The following is a 20,088-nucleotide window of genomic DNA, read 5'->3' as shown; positions in this document are numbered from 1 at the left end:
TCATGAGGTGAAAAGTAAAAGTGTTAATTGCTTTGTCATGTCTGATGCTTTGCATCCCCATGGATTGTAGTCCACCAGCATCTTCTGTCCAAGGTGTTCTCCAGGTATGAACACTGGAGTGGGTAGTCAGTGCCTTCTCCAGGGGATTTTCCCAACCCAGGGATCGAACCTGGGTGTCCTACATTGCAGGCACATTCTTTATCAACTATGCTACCAGGAAAGCCCCATGAGGTACTTCCTATTAAAATAGGTGAAAAGTGAAAGTTGCTCAGTTGTGTCTGACTCTTTGTGACCCTATGGATTATACAGTCCATGGAATTCTCCAGACCAGACTACTGGAGTGGGTTGCCATTCCCTTCTCCAGGGGATTTTCCCAACAAAGGGATCGAACCCAAGTCTCTGGCATTGCAGGAAGATTCTTTACCAGCTGAGCCACCATAGGTAGGTCCTATTAAAAGTAAATTCTTTCTTATTTCTGTGTGAATAAATTCAAGCTTACAAAACTAAGTAATTTGAGGTTTGTAAAACCTCATTGAGGTTTTACAGTGTATTACAATTTGAAGGAAAAGATGTTTCTTTTTACAGAGCTCACTGTATTCACTGCAAACTGATGTTTCCTCTGATACTTGAAACAGAGAAAAGGAGACAGAGACAGAGATGAAGATAGATATGGAGAGAGAGGCAAAAACTCAAGTACAGTTGAAATTTACTTGATAATTTATTTCCATCTAAACACAGTTTATTTCTAGGTTTAACATAATATATCCAAGATGAGTTAAGTAAACATTATGCAAAGACATGAGTGATTATGATAACTATTGCCATGATTTATGTTATAGACTATTAATTTTTTCCAATGACTTTAAAAATTATGCCTTTCAATTTACTTTGGAATGTTTTCCAGTAGTTTTCTCTAATAGTTTTGAATAAGGGAGTGAATGAAGTCATCTGAACATAAAGGAAAGACCAGATTACAAAGCTGAATTTTATGGCACTGTGTTTTTCCATCAGACAACAGAAATCTAACAGATGTGCACTGAATAAGTGAATGTCTATGCTTTTATACACATGCTGGGCAGTAGTGGCTGAGGCCTTCAAGCAGTATCTATATATAGTAAAAAAAAAAAAAAAAAAAAGAAGTTTTATAATTAAAAAATATAGTCTTTATGCTGTTATTACTTAAAAAAAAGAATCAATAATACTCTTGTAAATGCTTCTGTTAAGAAAATTAAGTATTTTAACATACTTTGCATAATAAGTAAATAAATTTGTAATGCATTTTAGAAACTATTCCTAAAAATGATTCAAAAAGAACACACCTGGGCTTTATTAAGACAACTTTTAAATATCTTTAAAAATTCTGTACGCTAAAATTACAGTTTCAGTACTATTATAATTGCCATGTACTATTTTTCCATGTATATATTTCCTCATATAATTCTTATAACAGTCTTGTGGAAATGTCTATTATTATTTACAGATGAATGAAGTGAGGAACAGAGAAGCAACTTATTAAAGATTTCCTCAGGAATAAATGACAGAACTTAACGTGAACTCAGGACTGCCTGACTCAAGTAACTGTAAATTATTATTCACAACACAGTGTCCATTTCTCATCAGAGTTGAATTAAATGAGATAAATTTATAGTGTTAGCTATACGTAATAATAAATAAAGTTACCTTATGATTGTCAAAACTAGAATGTACATCAAACTATTTCATTTAAATATGAGTTCTATACTAGTATATTTGAAAGTACCTTGTTAATATTTATATTTTTTAATAAAAATCAATTTTAGTATATATAACTTCTAAACTTATCATATAGTGACTGAATAAAAGAAAGTATTTACCAAAATTCCCCTAACATTATAGCCTGTGTTTTGCAGATTATTTTTATGAATAGAAACTGAGACTGAAAAATAAGGAAAAAACATAGTTAAGAAATTAAGACTATTTCTAAATATCTGCCATTTATAAATTTACCTATTAGGTATATGTTCAGTATCACTAACAGGTATCTAGTATGTATATATATATATATATACACACACACACATACAAATTTTACTAAGGGGCTCTATCTGAATTATCTACTACTGCTTTATTGACTACACCAAAGCTTTTGACTGTGTGGATCATAACAAACTGAGGAAAATTCTTCAAGAGATGGGAATACCAGACTACCTGACCTGCCTCCTGAGAAATCTGTATGCAGGTCAAGAAGCAACAGTTAGAATTGGACATGGAACAAGAGACTAGTTCCAAATCGGGAAAGGAGTACATCAAGCCTGTATAAAGTCACCCTGCTTATTTAACTTATATGCAGAGTACATCATGCAAAATGCCAGGCTGGATTACGCACAAGCTGGAAACAAGATTGCTGGGAAAAATATCAATAACCTGAGATATGCAGATGATACCACCCTTATGGCAGAAAGCAAAGAACTGAAGAGCCTCTTGATGAAAGTAAAAGAGGAAAGTCAAAAAGCTGGCTTAAAACTGAACATTCAGAAAACTAAGATCATGGCATCTGGTCCCATCACTTCATGGCAAATAGATGGGGAAACAGTGAAAACAGTGTCAGACTTTATTTTTGGGGCTCCAAAATAACTGCATATGGTGACTGCAGCCATGAAATTAAATGATGCTTGCTCCTTGGAAGAAAAGCTATGACCAACCTAGACAGCATATTAAAAAGCAGAGACATTGCTTTGTCAACAAAGGTCCATCTAGTCAAAGCTGTTTTTTCCAGTAGTCATGTATGGATATGAGAACTGGACTATAAATGAAGCTGAGCACCAAAGAATCGATGCTTTTGAACTGAGGTGCTGGAGAAGACTCAAGAATCCCTTGGACTGCAAAAAGATCCAACCAGTGAACCCTAAAGGAAGTTAGTCCTGAATATTCATTGGAAGGACTGATACTGAAGCTGAAACTCCAATACTTTGGCCACCTGATATGAAGAACTGACTCACTGGAAAAGACCTGGAAAAGACCCTGATGCTGGGAAAGATTGAAGGTGGGAGGAGAAGGGGACAACAGAAGATGAAATGTGGGATGGCATCACCAACTTGATGGACAGGAGATTGAACAAGCTCCCGGAGTTGGTGATGGACAGGGAGGCCTGGTGTGCTGTAGTCCATGGAGTTGCAAAGAGTTGGACATTACTGAGCTGATCTTGGTTAGTAATTTTTATTTCTTTAAAACTGGTCATTGCATGTCATGACTTATTGTATGACAGAGAGAAGAAAATCAAATCTTGGGCAGGACAATTACTCTTCCCAATAATTAGGATCAAATTTAACCCAAATTAACTCCCAGTTTTGACTCAAAATGATTGATATTTGATGATTTTGAAAGAGTATATGTTTTTAAGGATTTACAGAATTATATTAAGGTGAGCGTATAGGAAGGAACTGACTTAGCAAGGAAAATACATTTTAGAATAAAAGACTTAGGAAGACAAATTTTAGGAAAAAAAATACTAAACTTATGGCTTAAACGTATTATAGTCTAAGTAGCCACAGATATTGTCAGAGTGGAAGTAAAAGGAGAGCGAATCTTCAGAATATCTAATGGCTTAATCAGGATCTAAACTTTTATGGAAGTGGGTATTTATGTTATGTATCTTTAAAATAAACTACAAATTATGAATTTTTTAATTATTCAAAAGCCAACTATTGTTAGAAGCAGAAAATTGTAGACATAGTTCAAATGTCATTTTACTATCATAGATCTTTTTTAAAATAAGAACATCAGGAATAAATGACTATAAAAATGAGAGATCAAGCAAAAACCTAAGTATCAAAAAGTTACATATGACACACGTGCCCTCTTTGTGTTCAAAATCAATACTTCACAGAAGACATATAGCTGCTTTCTGAGCCATTAATGTCATCAGGGCACAGACTTTAGTTAACATTTAGAGAATGATGATCATCTCAATGGCAAATTTTATAACCTTCAACTCCTAATTATCTAGGGAAAGTTTACATTTGACTCCATATATAATTTCATACATTCAGAAATTCTCGTTTCATTAGATTGATTGACCTTTGGTCATAACCAGTTATATTTATCAGTTACATACAGCTATTAAAAATAAATAATTATGCTCACAATATACTCTTCAAATATTTATTTCTTGATAAAATGATGGTATTCCTATTCATAATGCCTTTTGAAATTAAAAAAGGAAGTGCTTCAGAAACTAAATGACTTTTTTCATGTATATTTACTTCTATATTCCTGAGCTCCATATTTCTAACAAAACAAAGTATTGTTTCTGTTATACTCCTATAACTTAAAAAATGGTACAAAGAACTGTAAGGGCTTAATTATTATAATAATTTAACAGGCGCATTGACTATCTATTCCATTTTCAAAGAACAGCTACCAAATGGACCTCCTTCAGAGAAAAATAAGACCTGCATGCATGCAAAGTATTTGATTACAACATACTATAGTTAAATCACAAATTTAAGAATAATCATGACCTAAATGAGAACACGACATTGAAAAGAGTCTGGACTTTGGAATCAGAGCTGGGACAGGCACTGCTGTGTTTGATGGTTTTCAAACCTTAGTCAAGGGAATTAATTTTTTTGGAACTTATTTTCTTTCTCTAAAATGAGAATGATAAAAGCCTACTCCATGGAAAAAACTGGGAGAGTGAGAAGCAATGTTATAAAACACAGTGCCTAATAAATAATGAGCACTTAATAAGTGGTAGAGGAAGTTGTTTAAGTTGAATCATTCAGATTGCTATTCCCAGAGTTCTCTAAGGGTGAGAAGTGCTTGCTGGGAAAATACCTCCAAAGCAGACAAATTGAGGCAAAACGTAATGTCCCTTCTGATGATGAAACCATGAAAGAAAAGTTTGGGAAGAGATTGCTTTGCATAAGAATCATTTTGCCCCCAAGAGGGAAAGATCAGGAAAACCAGGATTGGTATTACAAAGCTGGAGACTATCTGGGGAAACAGGCATTGACATTGTCTTGGAGTGAAGGGGCTTAAGAAGAAAAATTCACCATACTGAGACTGTGAATGTTTATGTTACATTTGGAGTGTTTGGCTTTGCTTAGACCCTTCCTTTACCATAACAAACCTTTTGCTTAAATAGTGTTTTACCTTATGGAAATCAAGAGACACTGGTTAATGTGGTATGGATAAGTGATTGCATATTTGCGAACAAGCATAAATGAGCTTTTAAAAAGTCTCTGTGAATTCACAAAGTATTGGAAAAGGTTTGATTTCCTAGGATGTATACCCATAGTTTTAGCCAGTGATAATCAGAGCACAACAAGTAACAGTCCAGACAATGGAGCCACACTTTCCAACTTAAGAATATTGCCCTCTCCTAAAGATGTCCTTTTCATTATAGGGGACTGGAATGCAAAAGTAGGAAGTCAAGAAATACCTGGAGTAACAGGCAAATTTGGCCTTGGAGTACAAAATGAAGCAGGGCAAAAGCTAATAGAGTTTTGCCAAAACAACCCATGGGTCATAGCAAACACCCTCTTCCAACAATACAAGAGAAGACTCTACACATGGACATCACCAGATCATCAATATCAAAATCAGATTGATTATATTCTTTGCAGCCAAAGATGGAGAAGCTGTTTACATTCAGTGAAAACAAGACCGGGAGCTGACTGTGGCTCAGATCATGAACTCCTTATTGCCAAATTCAGATTTAAATTGAAGAAAGTAGGGAAAACCACTAGATGATTCAGTGACCTAGTGATTCATGACCTAAATCAAATCCCTTACCATTATACAGTGGAAGTGAGAAATCGATTCAAGGGATTAAATCTGATAGACAAAGTGCCTGAAGAAATATGGACAGAGGTTCGTGACATTGTACAGGAAGCAGGGATCAAGAACATCCCCAAGAAAAGAAATGCACAAGGCAAAATGGTTGTCTGAGGAGGTTTTACAGATAGCTGTGAAAAGAAGAGAAGCTTAAGGCAAAGGAGAAAAGGAAAGATATACCCATCAGAATATAGAATTTCAAAGAATAGCAAGGAGAGATAAGAAGGGGTTCCTAAGGGATCGGTACAAAGAAATAGAGGAAAACAATAGAGTGGGAAAGACTATATATCTCCTCAAGAAAATTAGATATACCAAGGGAATATTTCATGCAAAGATGAGAATAAAGGACAGAAATGGTATGGACCTAACTGAAGCAGAAGATATTAAGAGGTGGCAAAAATACACAGAAGAACTTCATGACCCAGATAATCACGATGGTGTAGTCATTCACCTAGAGCCAGACATCTTGGAATGCAAAGTCAAGTGGGCCTGAGGTAACATCACTATGAACAAAGCTAGTGGAGGGGATGGAATTCCAGTTGAGCTATTTCAAATCCTAGAAGATGATGCCGTTAAAGTGTTGTGCTCAATATGCCAGCAAATTGGAAAACTCAGCAGTGGTCAAGGACAGTAAAAGGTCAGTTTTCATTCTAATCCCAAAGAAAAGCCATGCCAAAGAACGCTCAAACTACCACACAATTGCACTCATCTCACACACTGGTAAACTAATGCTTAAAATCCTCCAAGCCAGGCTTCAAAAGTACATGAACAATGAAATTCCAGATGGTCAAGCTGGATTTAGAAAAGGCAGAGCAACCAGAGATCAAATTGCCAACATCCTCTGGATCATAGAGAAAGCAAAAGAGTTCCAGAAAGACATCTACCTTCTGCTTTATTAACTATGCCAAAACCTTTCACTGTGTGAATCACAAAAAAGTGAGGAAAATTCTTCAAGAGATGGGAATACCAGACTACCTGACCTGCCTCCTGAAAAATGGTATGCAGGTCAGGAAGCAACAGCTAGAATTGGACATGGAACAGACTGGCTCCAAATCTGGAAAGGAGTACATCAAGACTATATAACATCATCCTGCTTATTAACTTATATGCAGCATTCAGGTCCTTTCAGTTCAGTCGCTCAGTTGTGTCCGACTTTTTGGGGCCCTGTGAATTGCAGCACCCAGGGCTCTCTGTCCATCACCAATTCCCAGAGTTCACTCAAACCCATGTCAGGGATGCCATCCAACCATCTCATCCTCTGTGGTCCCCTTCTCCTTCTGCCCTCAATCTTTCCCAGCATCAGGGTCTTTTCCAATGAGTCAGCCCTTCACATCAGGTGGCCAAAGTATTGGAGTTTCAGCCTCAACATTGGTCCTTACAATGAACACCCAAGACTGATCTCCTTTAGGATGGACTGGTTGGGTCTCCTTGCAGACCAAGGGAATCTCAAGAGTCTTCTCGAGTACCACAGTTCAAAAGCATCAATTCTTCTGTGCTCAGCTTTCTTTATAGTCCAACTCTCACATCCATACATGACCACTGGAAAAACAATGGCCTTGACTAAATAGACCTTTGTTGACAAAGTAATGTCTCTGCTTTTTAATATGTTGTCTAGGTTGGTCATAACTTTTCTTCCAAGGAGTAAGCGTCTTTTAATTTCATGGCTACAATCACCATCTGCAGTGATTTTGGAGCCCCCAAAATATAAAGTCAGCCACTGTTTCCACTGTTTCCCTATCTACTTTCCCATGAAGTGATAGGACCAGATGCCATGATCTTCGTTTTCTGAATGTTGAGCTTTAAGCCAACTTTTTCGCTCTCCACTTTCACTTTCCTCAAGAGGCTCTTTAGTTCTTCTTCACTTCCTGTTGTAAGGGTGCTGTCATCTGCATATCTGAGGTTATTGATGTTTGTCCCAGGAATCTTGATTCCAGTTTGTGCTACATCCAGCCCAGTATTTCTCATGATGTACTCTGCATATATGTTAAATAAGCAGGGTGATAATATACAGCCTTGACATACTCCTTTTCCTATTTGGAACCAGTCTGTTGTTCCATGTCCAGTTCTAACTATTGCTTCCTGACCTGCATACAGGTTTCTCAAGAGGCAGGTCAGGTGGTCTGGTATTCCTATTTCTTTCAGAATTTTCCACAGTTTATTGTGATCCACACAGTCAAAGGCTTTGGCATAGTCAATAAAGCAGAAATAGATGTTTTTCTGGACCTCCCTTGCTTTTTCAATGATCCATTGGATGTCGGGCTGGATGAAGCACAACCTGGAATTAAGATGGTCAGAAGAAATAACAATAATGTCAGATATGCAGATGACACCACCCTTATGGCAGAAAGTGAAGAAGAACTAAAGAGCCTCTTAATGAAAGTGAAAGAGGAGAGTGAAAAATTTGGATTAAAGCTCAACGTTCAGAAAACAAAGATCATGGCATCCGGTCCCATCACTTCATGACAGACAGATGGGGAAACAGTGGAAACAGTGGCTGACTTTATTATTTTGGGCTCCAAAATCACTGCAGATGGTGATTGCAGCCATGAAATTAAAAGACGCTTACTCCTTGGAAGAAAAGTTATGACCAACCTAGATAGCATATTCAAAAGCAGAGACATTACTTTGCCGACTAAGGTCCGTCTAGTCAAGGCTATGGTTTTTCCAGTGGTCATCTATGGATGTGAGAGTTGGACTCTGAAGAAAGCTGAGTCCTGAAGAATTGATGCTTTTGAACTGTGGTGTTGGAGAAGACTCTTGAGAGTCCCTTGGACCTCAAGGAGATCCAACCAGTCCATCCTAAAAGAGATCAGTCCTGGGTGTTCATTGCAAAGACTGATGCTGAAGCTGAAAGTCCAATACTTTGGCCACCTCATGCGAATAGTTGACTCATTGGAAAAGATCCTGATGCTCAGAGGGATTCAGGGCAGGAGGAGAAGGGGACAACAGAGGATGAGATGCTGATGGCATCACCGACTTGATGGACATGACTTTGAGTGAACTCCAGTAGTTGATAATGGACAGGGAGCCCTGGGGTGCTGTGATTCATGGGGTCGCAAAGGGTCAGACACGACTGAGTGACTGAACTGAACTGAAAGTGAAGTCACTCAGTTGTGCCCAACTCTACGACCCCATGGACAGTAGCCTGCACCAAGCTCCTCCGTCTATGGGATTTTCCAGGCAAGAGTACTGGAGTGGGTTGCCATTTCCTTCTCCAGGGAATCTTCCTGACCCAGGGATCAAACCCAGGTCTCCCGCATTGTAGGCACACGCCTTACCATCTGAGCCACCAGGGAAGTCTGAACTGAACTGAACTGAATGGCAAATCATCTGATGCTATTTCTTTGGTTTGTGTTTCCTTCTCTTCCTCTTTTTCTTCTTCTCTTCTTTCTTCTTCAGCAATAAGACGTCCTGATACAATATCATGAACTGTTTTGCAACTTTCTCCAGTTGTTATGATTTTACTTTGAACTGTCTGCTTTACCAGTCTTCTCTAAAGCCCATTTCCAAGGCAGCGTTAACCACAGGTATATTCATCATGAATACATCATTTGAAGAACTTTCTTCTGGTCCAAAATGAAGCATGGATCAGCATTTTCAACTCCAGGAGTATTTCAAGTTGACAATAGCTGTTCAAGAAGATGAAGATATCTAACTTGAGTCTAATCCCTGCCCTTTCATGTGTATCAAGACCTCATACCTTGAAAACCACTATCTGTGTTCTACCCATGTGTCATCTCCATCGTCACAACAAAAGTACTTGACATCATCATTACAACCTACATGATAGAAACCAGCACTTGCAAGCTGCTCAGGCTGAACTGGTACAGTAGATGGCCAGCACGTAAATGTTCTCAGTCAAGCTGCATGTGTCTGCACACTCAAATTTTAAATGCTGAACCTCTTCATTTCCAGAGAATTTCCAAAAATGGACAGTTGGGGAAAAGTCTCCAGTGCTCTAGCATAGCATCATCCTTTGGCTTACAGTTACTTAGCATCTCACCACAGGCAAAACAGGCTACCCTATTTCCAGGTCCTATGTAATAAAAACCTGCTGCGGCTGCTGCTGCTGCTAAGTCATTTCAGTCATGTCCGACTTTGTGCGGCCCCACAGATGGCAGCCCACCAGGCTCCCCCATCCCTGGGGTTCTCCAGGAAAGAACACCGGAGTGGGTTGCCATTTCCTTCTCCAATAAGTAATACAAGCCAGCTCTTACTAATTCTTATGGTGACAGAAAGGTTAATGGCCACATTTGGTAAGTAAGAAATCTCGCTTCTTCAGTAGTCATGGCATAACTGTAGGAGTTAGTCCTCAATGGGGAAAAGTCTTCAACTGCTCTAGAAGTAATGGGATTTGGTGAAAGGTTGGAAGAAGAACCACTGAATAAGCTACTATGTTCCAAAGTGGATGATAATGAATGAGTAAAACTGTTTCTCATTGGAGAAGAAGCATTTTTAGAAGTGGATTCCAGATTAGTGACAGAATAAAGCTACAGCTAGGATACAGTTGTTTATGCTTCTCAATAGGATTGTCTCCTTATTTCCAGTTATCCAGCATCAGGCTACAACAGAAGCATTTGACCTTGTTATTCACACCAGTGTAATAAAAACCAGCATGAGCAAGACTCCTTTCTGAGACAGAAACACTGGTGGGAAAAGCTGAATATGTAGACTGAATATGTAGCTGAGTATCAAGACTCGGTAGAGTTCACATGAAAAGTCATATTTCATTTTTTGTTTGTTGTCAATTGTCCAATTTGACAAGATTGTGCTATCTTCCATCACACTATAAATTTTTTGATACAAGGGATCCGGGACAAATCTTTGGGAGGTAGTTTTGTACATGAGTGATTTTACTTTTGACAGCTAAACTCCTTTACATGAAATTTTTCTTCTGCCCATAAAGTTTTGACATGAATAATATCACTCATGCTACAGTAGGCTTCCCTGGTGGCTCAAACAGTAAAGAATCTGCAGTAATGTGGGAGACCCAAGTTTGATCCCTGGGTCAGGAAATCCCCCTGGAGAAAGGAATGGTGACTCACTCCAGCATTATTCTTGGAGAATTCCATGGACCGAGGAGCCTGGTGAGCTACAGGCCACGGGGTCACAAAGAGTTGGACACGACTGAGCAACTAACACACACGCACATGCTATAGTAATGCTTAAGCAAGATGATCCTGGAATCTATAGTGTTAGCTATTATTGATATTTTTAGTTTATAGTTAGACAATTACACAGAGATGTGAACATATGTCAATCAACATTTTAATTGTAAATGTCAGTTCAGCTATCAAGAGTCAACTCTATTACATAATATCTTTAAATAGGTCAGAATTATATAAATTTCATATTTTTCCAAAATAAATGATCCAAATCTCCACAAAGGTAACATATATCAATTGAGAATTTTTAATCTTTATTATAAAAGCAATGCTAAAGTTTGAAACAAGTAAAATTATAGTACGGAAGATACACTTAAACTAATTGTTAACTCCTTTAGTGTTATATTCTTGTTTATCAATATAACATTTTATTCCGTTTTTTTTCAGTTGATTTTTAAAGAGACCTAATGATCACAGTTTTTAATGTATTCTAAAATGCCTGTAAATGAAAATTCATGTAGAAAATTAAATTCAGTTTCTGATTTCACCAGGACATCCTTGGTGGCTCAGACGGTAAAGCGTCTGCTTACAATGTGGGAGACCTGGGTTCAGTCCCCGGGTCGGGAAGATCTCCTGGAGAAGGAAATGGCAACCCACTCCAGTATTCTTGCCTGGAAAATCCCATGGACGGAGAAGCCTGGTAGGCTACAGTCCATGGTGTCACAAAGAGTTGGACATGACTGAGCGACTTCACTTTCACTTCTGATTTCAAAGACATTTTCCCAAAGAAGAAAATCTGTTCCAAAATGTAAAGCAAATTACATTTCTAAATTCCACATTTTTCTAAGACATTCTGCTTATATTAAAAAGCAGATTTTGTACAATGAATTGTACACTGTGTAATTTTTCTAGTCATTCCCTTTAAGAAGTTAGTAAAATGAACAATCAATTCACATGGTCTTTACACATTTGCTCAGTACATTAGAATATATAGTATAGACAACCACTAGTTCAGTGGGAGTTCTTTGATTGCAGAAGACTTAACTGTTTAAGTAACCACATTGAGTAAGCTACATTGCAGATTTCACTTCTGGAAATATCACATGAATCATTTGATATCACATGAATCAAACTAATTCTAGCAAAGCAAGCAGTCCAAAGTTCAAATTAAAAGTTAAAATCTGCTCTTTAAGGATAGAATTACCTATATCCCTTGTAAATTCTCTTTAGCTTAATGATACATCTGATTTCAAAAATTATTTATACCTAATACCTAACTTTCAAAAACCTATAGTGCTGATTGGTACAAATAACACTTATGAAGCTATCTGTATAACTCTGTTTCTAAAAACTGATTTGCTAATATAAGGTAATCCCAGATATGTTTCAAATGCATTTCACAAGTTCTCTAATAGAGAAATCAAGTGTTCTTCGTTACAAACAAAAATATAGACTTGTTGAATTAACATAAACAAAGAAAAAATGGCCTTTAGCTAGTCCTTGAATTTCAGATTTCTTTCTAAAATATTTCCCTTAGCTAGTCACTCTCCATCTTTTTGTCTTACAAATCAAAAGTACTGAATTGGTCTTATTCATTATTTCTCTAATTTGTCAAAGTTAATTTGAATTCTAATCTCATGGTATCCAAGATTCCATCAACTGTGTCCAACTTCCTGTCATCCAAAACTTAATCAGTCTCTTGTTTTAGTCTCCCAAGTAGTGAATTTTATGAAATAATACTGATCCTGGAACTACATTTTGTCATTTAAAATTCAATATAACTTTTGGGGTCAACATTAGGTTGTTCGTAAGTATACAACATTAAACTATTCTAATAGCATGTCCACTTTGCTAATAATCATTAGTATTTCTAAAAGCTTTTTGTTGTAATCTCTAACGGTCATGGTAAGGGGCTTCCCTGATTGCTGAGTTAGTAAAGAATCTGCCTGCAATGTAGGAGACCCCAGTTTCATTCCTGGGTCAGGAAGATCCAATGAAGAAGGGTTAGGCTACCCACTACAGTATTCTTGGGCTTCCCTTGTGGCTCAGCTGGTAAAAAGATCTGCCTGCAATGCGGAAGACCTGGGTTTGATCCCTTGGTTGTGAAGGTCCCCTGGAGAAGGGAAAGGCTAGCCACTCCAGTATTCTGGCCTGGAGAATTCCATGGACTGTATTATAGTCCATGGGGTCGCAGAGTTCGACACGACTGAGTGACTCACTTTCATTAATGGTCATGGTATAATTCCAAAGGTGACCAAGAGGGTTTATATCAGAGATACAAACTCTATCCAGAATAACAAAGTGAGTTTATGATTAACAAATGCATGAAACTTGTTGCCTAGAGAAGCAACCAAGGAGAACAGGGACACAGAAGACAGAGCTAGACTGTCACAGTATTTATATCAATTACATATCCATTCTTTCAAACAAACTCTTGAAGACTGCCCTGCCAACAATTCTCATAGCTTCTTATCACATTTCCCTTTCTATCTTCCTTTCCTTTTGTGAAATGATTTTTCTTTCCCTTTACTCTCTACTAAAATATAGACTCCATCATAAATTCTTTTTGATCAAGAGAACAAGTTATGAGTCAAGATTACTTGGATGTGAGTCCCTGCTATACTATTCAAGATCTGCAACAAGTAAATAACCTCATTTTGCTTCTCATTCCTCTCCTTTAACATGCTGCTGCTGCTAAGTCGCTTCAGTCATGTCCAACTCTGTGCGACCCCATAGACGGCAGCCCACCAGGCTACCCCGTCCCTGGGATTCTCCAGGCAAGAACACTGGTGTGGGTTGCCATTTCCTTCTCCAATGCATGAAAGTGAAAAGTGAAAGTGAAGTAGCTCAGTCGTGTCCGACCCTCAGCGATCCCATGAACTGCAGCCTTCCAGGCTCCTCTGTCCATGGGATTTTCCAAGCAAGAGTACTGGAGTAGGGTGCCATTGCCTTCTCTGCCTTTAACATGAGGATAATGGTAGTTCCTATCTCAGGATCGTTTGGAAGATTATGTGAGCTACCATAGGAAAAGAACTTATAACTATAGTAAGCGCTACTTGAGTGTTTGCGATTATTATTCTGTTTACAATTATTGATGTTATGTGAGAGCTTGTTCACCTTGACAGAATTTATCATGTTTCTTCCAAATGACTTCATATTTATTTCAGAATATAGAACATTGTAATAATTTTTGTTTTTAATTTGTGTGGTTCCCATGTACTATGAACAACCAGAGACCAGGAGTCAGGTTACATGAATCATATGATCTTCTGGACATAGATGGTTGTTAATTAATGTTTAGGAAGAATGGGAACTAAAAGGAATGAAGGAATAAATAAAGTAGAGCTTTGTAAAGGAAGTAAAGTTTTGGTCTTGTTTTATAGCATAAGTTTGGTAAGGTCCTCATATGATTCACTAATACACAGACTCCCTCAAACAGATTCAGAAGGAATCTAGTAATTAACACTGGTTCGTAAACTGCTTGCATCTGGATCATAAGGAAGATGGACATTTTAAAAACTACAAACAGGACATGCTTACAAGAACTCTTAGAGTGGTCTTAGTTTACATTTTAACAAGTTTCAATTTCAAGCACATAAACCATGTCCATGGTGATGGAGGTAGTTCAGTCACTATGTCGTGTCCGACTCTGGTGACCCCATGGACTGTAGCCTGCCAGGCTCCTCTGTCCATGGGATTTCTCAGACAAGAATACTGGAGTGGGTACTCATTTACTTTTCTGAGGGATCTTGCTGACCCAGGGATCGAACCCATGTCTCCTGCATTGCAGATAGATTTTTTTACCAACAGAGCCACCAAGGAAGCCTGAGCCATGTCTATGCTACATTTTAATCCATTCAAGTAAGAATAGTTGGCTTCCTTTGAGAAAAGGTGAGACAGAAAAGTCTCTTTAGAGAGCTGTGTTCCCAACTATTACCATGATCCTAATTGTGTTATAGCCTGGCCTTGAGAAACAATGTCCATAAAAGCATGTGCTGGGATAGACTGTTAATACTTTTTCCCTCAAAGTAACAGAAAATAATGTCAATCATTTTGTGTGTGTGTGTGTGGTTGTTGTTATTGTTGCTTTAATTTTTATTGTTTTTTTGTATATATGAAATGATAAATAATATACAGTCCATTCTGTGGAGTTGGATAGGACAGAAGCAAGGAGAAAGGAGATGATTAAACACTACAGACTATTATTCATACTTATATATCTACGAATATCATCTTGTTACCACACAAGTATGAAGTTATCTAATCTCCTCCAAGTCTATTTCTTGTGGCTTCTAAGAAAACAACAGATGGACATGAGGCATCTGGAAGGCAGGAAGGTCTATTTTTGGAACTATACTCACTCTTATTGGGCTTCATACCATTTAAGCTACATGCTTTTTTTTTTTTTTTGGTGGTAAATAATCCATCTTATGAATATCAAAAACATTAATAGTTGAAAAAATCAGGGTGCTGAATTTGTTGATGTACATTTTTAAAAATTTGAATTTCCCCATAAAGTTTTCTGAACTCTAAGCCACTGATATTTATCTATGTCTAATACATTGCAAAGTGAACTAAAAGGTGTGCACGGTAATGTCTTGAAAAATAGCCAGCTTCTCATTTCTCAATCCAGATAGTTACAAAGTAAAGATATCTTTGTCACATGTTGGTTTTAACCAAATTTTAATAAGCATTTATAATCTGACTACATACAGAATAATGTAGGTATATTGAGGTATAGAGAAATGTAATATAACTTCTATCCTTAAGGAATTAAAAATCTACAAAGAGATGCTGACACTTACTTGAGTAGATATCAAGATGCAGTCCCTGTTAAAAGTAAAATATAAAAACTGAGATAGTTTTGAGGAGGGGGTCTTTTCACTTTCATGCATTGGAGAAGGAAATGGCAACCCACTCCAGTATTCTTGCCTGGAGAATCCCAGGGACAGAGGAGCCTAGTGGGCTGCCGTCTATGGGGTCGCACAGAGTCGGACACGACTGAAGTGACACAGCAGCAGTAGCAGCAGCAGCAATCTGTTATGGCAGCTTTGAGCAGGAAAAGTTTTACAAAGGAAATTGTGTTTCTTTCTGGCCTAGAAGAATTTGAGGACTTCCCTGGCAGTCCAGAGGTTAAGAGGCCATACTTTTACTGCAAGGTTGGATCCCTGGTGAGGGAACTAAGATTTTGCATGCCTCTCAGTGCAGCCTAAAAAAAAAAAAAAAAAAAAAACAGAGAGAGGGGGAGAGAATGCATTGAATATGAAGAGAATAGAGAAAGGATAGAAGGAGAAAGGTATCACTATAGACATCAGCAGGAAGCTGAGCTAAGGCACAGAAATGGAATGTGTAGCCATTTGGGGGGTATATCAACACATACTGTGGTAGAATACTGAGTGTCTGTGAAGGCTGGTATGTCTTTGAAGACACAGTGGGAGGGTAGCAAGGAGATACAAAAATACAATCAGATTTGTAAAAGTATTTTTAAAAAATTATGAAGTATTAACCATGAATAAAATAGAACTATTTTTTATTTTTAGGAAGAAGGAATGAAAAATGAGTGAGACCTGAAGGTGAGAAGTATGGTACTTTGCATAGCAAAGAGAATTACTTTTTGATAATAGAAAATAAAAAATAATGAGAGAGGTGAGTAAGGTGAGTTCTGACAAGTCCCCTATTAACTTCATTGATAAGAGGAAGCCACTGTAGGTTCTGTGCACAAAGTAACATGATTAATTATGTGTTGAGACAACTAAGAACTGGTAATAATCTTAAGCAAAACGTATTTATGAAGGTTAATCTTTTAAAGTGAGATTATGGAGATCTAAAAAACTAAATGTGAAGACTTTGAACTAAACACAATTGTAAAATACCTATGCTAATATCTAGTCCAAAATTCAAAAAGATCAAAAATTGGTTATCCTTTGTGTATTCAGTCATACATGTAATTGTGATTTTATCATTTCAATATTAATTATTGATTATGGAATACTTCTCTCTGAAAAGGTGCTCTCTATGCTATAACAGGAATGAGAGGGCAAACGGGTATTAACAAGTTTATCTTTGGGTTCTCTTTCCACTGAGATCCTTGGAAGTCTGAACAAGTCACTTTCAGTTTTCCTGGGCATTTTCTAATATGATAAGATTCATTTTTCTAATATTTCAGAGTACAATTCTAGTTTAAATGTACAAAATAATCTACAGAGATTTCTGTTATGAAGAAAGAGCTATTAAGACTCAAGTGTACTATGTTCTATGCAGTTGAGGATTCTAACCCAGGGTTATATTATACTGTTCTTATTTTAGTTTCAGTTTGATCAGTAGAGTAAAAAAATGTTTTCTATACTATGCTGATTTTTCTAATAAAACATACATTTCTGGTTTTAATTAGAAAATGCAAAATTTCAACCTTTAATATTCATATTTTCATTATTATTTAATATATTATCTTACATAAATTTTTCTAGTGTTTTCACAAATTATGAAGGTTAAAATTGAGGATGGTCATATCAACATATAGATTCATCTGAGTCCTGTGCCACACTAGTAAAGAAAGTATTTTTGCATAAAAGAACCATTGGTATAATGCTTGTGTGCTCTGTTGTGTCTGCCTCTTTGCGATCCCATGGACTATAAGCCACCGGGCTCCTCTGTCCACGGAATTTTCCGGCAAGAATAATGAAGTGGGTTACCATTTCCTACTCCAATAAAAGACATACATGATTGTTTTTAAAAAGTAATAACATACATCTTAATTTTTTACAGATAAGACTCACATATGAAAACCAAAGTAAATTTCAGAACTGTAAAAACTATTTAAAATAAGTGTGATTTTTATAGTTTTCTATGGGATTCAAGCTTCCTCTAAATACTGAGCTGCTCTATTACATGTGATGATTTGTTTACAGGTGTAGTGACCTGATGAGGACTCTTAAACCAGAAAATTTTAAATCAGTATCGATTAGATATAAATCAGACTAAAACTGTTGATTTGTATATATCAAGAATATTATAAAATGGAAGACATTGTTAGTCAGTTTCCAATTATTAAAAGTGTGAAAGAGAACTATCTGCAACTTTCTTATGCTAAACCCTTTCTTTCCAGAGAATTTTATTAGGGAAACTGAATGGTGTACAGAAATTTGTAAGACCTAGAGATGTATGTTCTCATTTTGGTTTTGATATCGATTAGACACATGGACTTAGGCAAGTTACATATGAATAATACATATGTGCAATGGAGTCAATAACTTCCTCATGTGGTGTTGCTCTTAGCAGTAAATGAGATAATTTAGTAAAGTTCCAGTACACAGCAGGTACTCAGTAATTGTTCTCCTTACTTCCTTCTCTCCACCTTGAAGACCATGTTTCATTTTTTGTTTCCTACCTAAAATTAGTTATTTGTTATTTAAATGTCTACAAATCTGTTGTTCAGGTGCTAAATCATGTGTAACTCTTTGTGACCCCATGGACTGCAGCACCCCAGGCCTCCCTGTCCCTCACAATCTCTCTGAGTTTGCCCAAGTTCATGTCCATTGAGTCGGTGATGGTATCCAAACATCTCATCCTCTGCTGACCTCTTCTCCTTTTGCCTTCCATCTTTCCCAGTATCAGGGTCTTTTCTAATGAACTGGCTGTTTACATCAGGTGGCCAAAGTATTATACAAATCTACAGCTGGTTAATTTCCATTAGTTGCTCTGACAAATGTCAAATCTTTAGCTTTACTATGTAACCCATCAGTAAGGTCTCTATAAGGAATCCCTCATAACTTCCTCCTTTCTTCATCATACAGCATCCATTTCTTTGGTACTGTGGTAAATGTTAACAGTACTAAGAAGGATAGTATATGGTTCCTGCCCTTAAGAATCTCAGCTTCTAGTAGGAGAGACAGACATGCAAACAATTAAAATACACTTAAATAAATGATCATTAAAATACATGCAAAGTTTAAACCATCCCTTAATTTTACAGTGTACTCTTTAAACCATGCAAAATATCCATATCAAGTTGATTCAGTAAATATTTGCTTATTACCTGCTATGTGCTAGGCTGATGGAATTTTTAAAAAATAGTCTCTACAAAGACACAACATTTGGGGACAACAATGAAAGTCGAGCTATATGTGACTCAAGAATGTCAGTATGGTGTTCCTGAGACACTGATGTCACCTTCCATTTGTCACTGGAGATGCAGCAATGTGACTTAGGATAGAGACTTCTGCATTTAATCGGGAATAATGATTCATGGGCTTCAGTGTTTCTTCCTTCATACAGGCTTCAAAAATAGCCTCATTTTGATACAAACCAGTAAGGTACTTGTCTTTCCCAGACTTACACAAAATGCAAGAGTGAATAAGAGAAATACAAAGTACTGAAATTGGATAGGATAAAACCTGTAGAGCAGAAGCACTATCCAGAGCCTTCACGTCACAGAGCCTAGTGATCACTTCAGATTTAGTTACAGAAAAAAAGGTATTTCGCAGTAAGATATCTATCCTAAAAGGTTTGCATTGCATTCTCCTTCATGATATTGTTCATGAGCATCACTTCTACATTACGAAGCATTCAAAACCACTGTGAGAAATCTTACCTCACATGGTCTTTCAGATCTAGGAAATGGCTTTTCCAAAAAGATTATCCTATTTCTCAACTAAGAAAAAAGGCAAAGAAAAAGTGAAAGATGACAATGTTAGCCAATCATACTTTTGTATGGAAACTCAATTCTGACAGGAGGAGAATGTACTCCTAATCTTTGTTCCTTTTCCAGGATCAACAAAATTTTATCCCAAGCATGTTAAGTTGCTTCAGTCGTGTTCGACTCTTTGTGACCATATGGACCATAGCCTTCCAGGCTCCTCTGTTCATGGGATTCTCCAGGCAAGAATACTAGAGTGGGTTGCTGCACCCTCCTCCAGAAGATCTTCCTGCTCAAGGATTGAACTTGTGTCTCTTACATCTCCTGCACTGACAAGCAGGTTCTTTACTTCTAGCACCACCTGGGAAGCCCATCCTAAAGTAAAACACTGCAAATGAAAGCAATCAACTCTCTGCACTCAGGAAAGTCAGATATTATTCTGATCTTATTTTTATTATTCTGATTCTTATTTTGTCTGTACTTTTTTGTTTGTTTAGCTTGAGTTTAGAAAAAGTGAAAGTGAGTTAAGTC

The 20,088-nt window shown here is 37.1% G+C and overlaps 1 protein-coding gene and 1 pseudogene across 1 annotated transcript in view; both read right to left on the bottom strand.

Moving 5' to 3' along the window:
* The window catches only part of NEGR1 (neuronal growth regulator 1), a 1,022,884-nt gene that overhangs the window by 950,019 nt on the left and 52,777 nt on the right, over nucleotides 1–20,088 (bottom strand). The gene's annotated exons all lie outside the window — the stretch shown is intronic.
* LOC120856995 lies at nucleotides 9,990–10,771 on the bottom strand (annotated as a pseudogene).

The sequence above is a fragment of the Oryx dammah genome, unplaced genomic scaffold (assembly GCF_014754425.2).
Source record: "Oryx dammah isolate SB20612 unplaced genomic scaffold, SCBI_Odam_1.1 HiC_scaffold_28, whole genome shotgun sequence".
Classification (NCBI taxonomy): domain Eukaryota; kingdom Metazoa; phylum Chordata; class Mammalia; order Artiodactyla; family Bovidae; genus Oryx; species Oryx dammah.
This window is presented reverse-complemented; position numbering and strand designations above follow the sequence as displayed.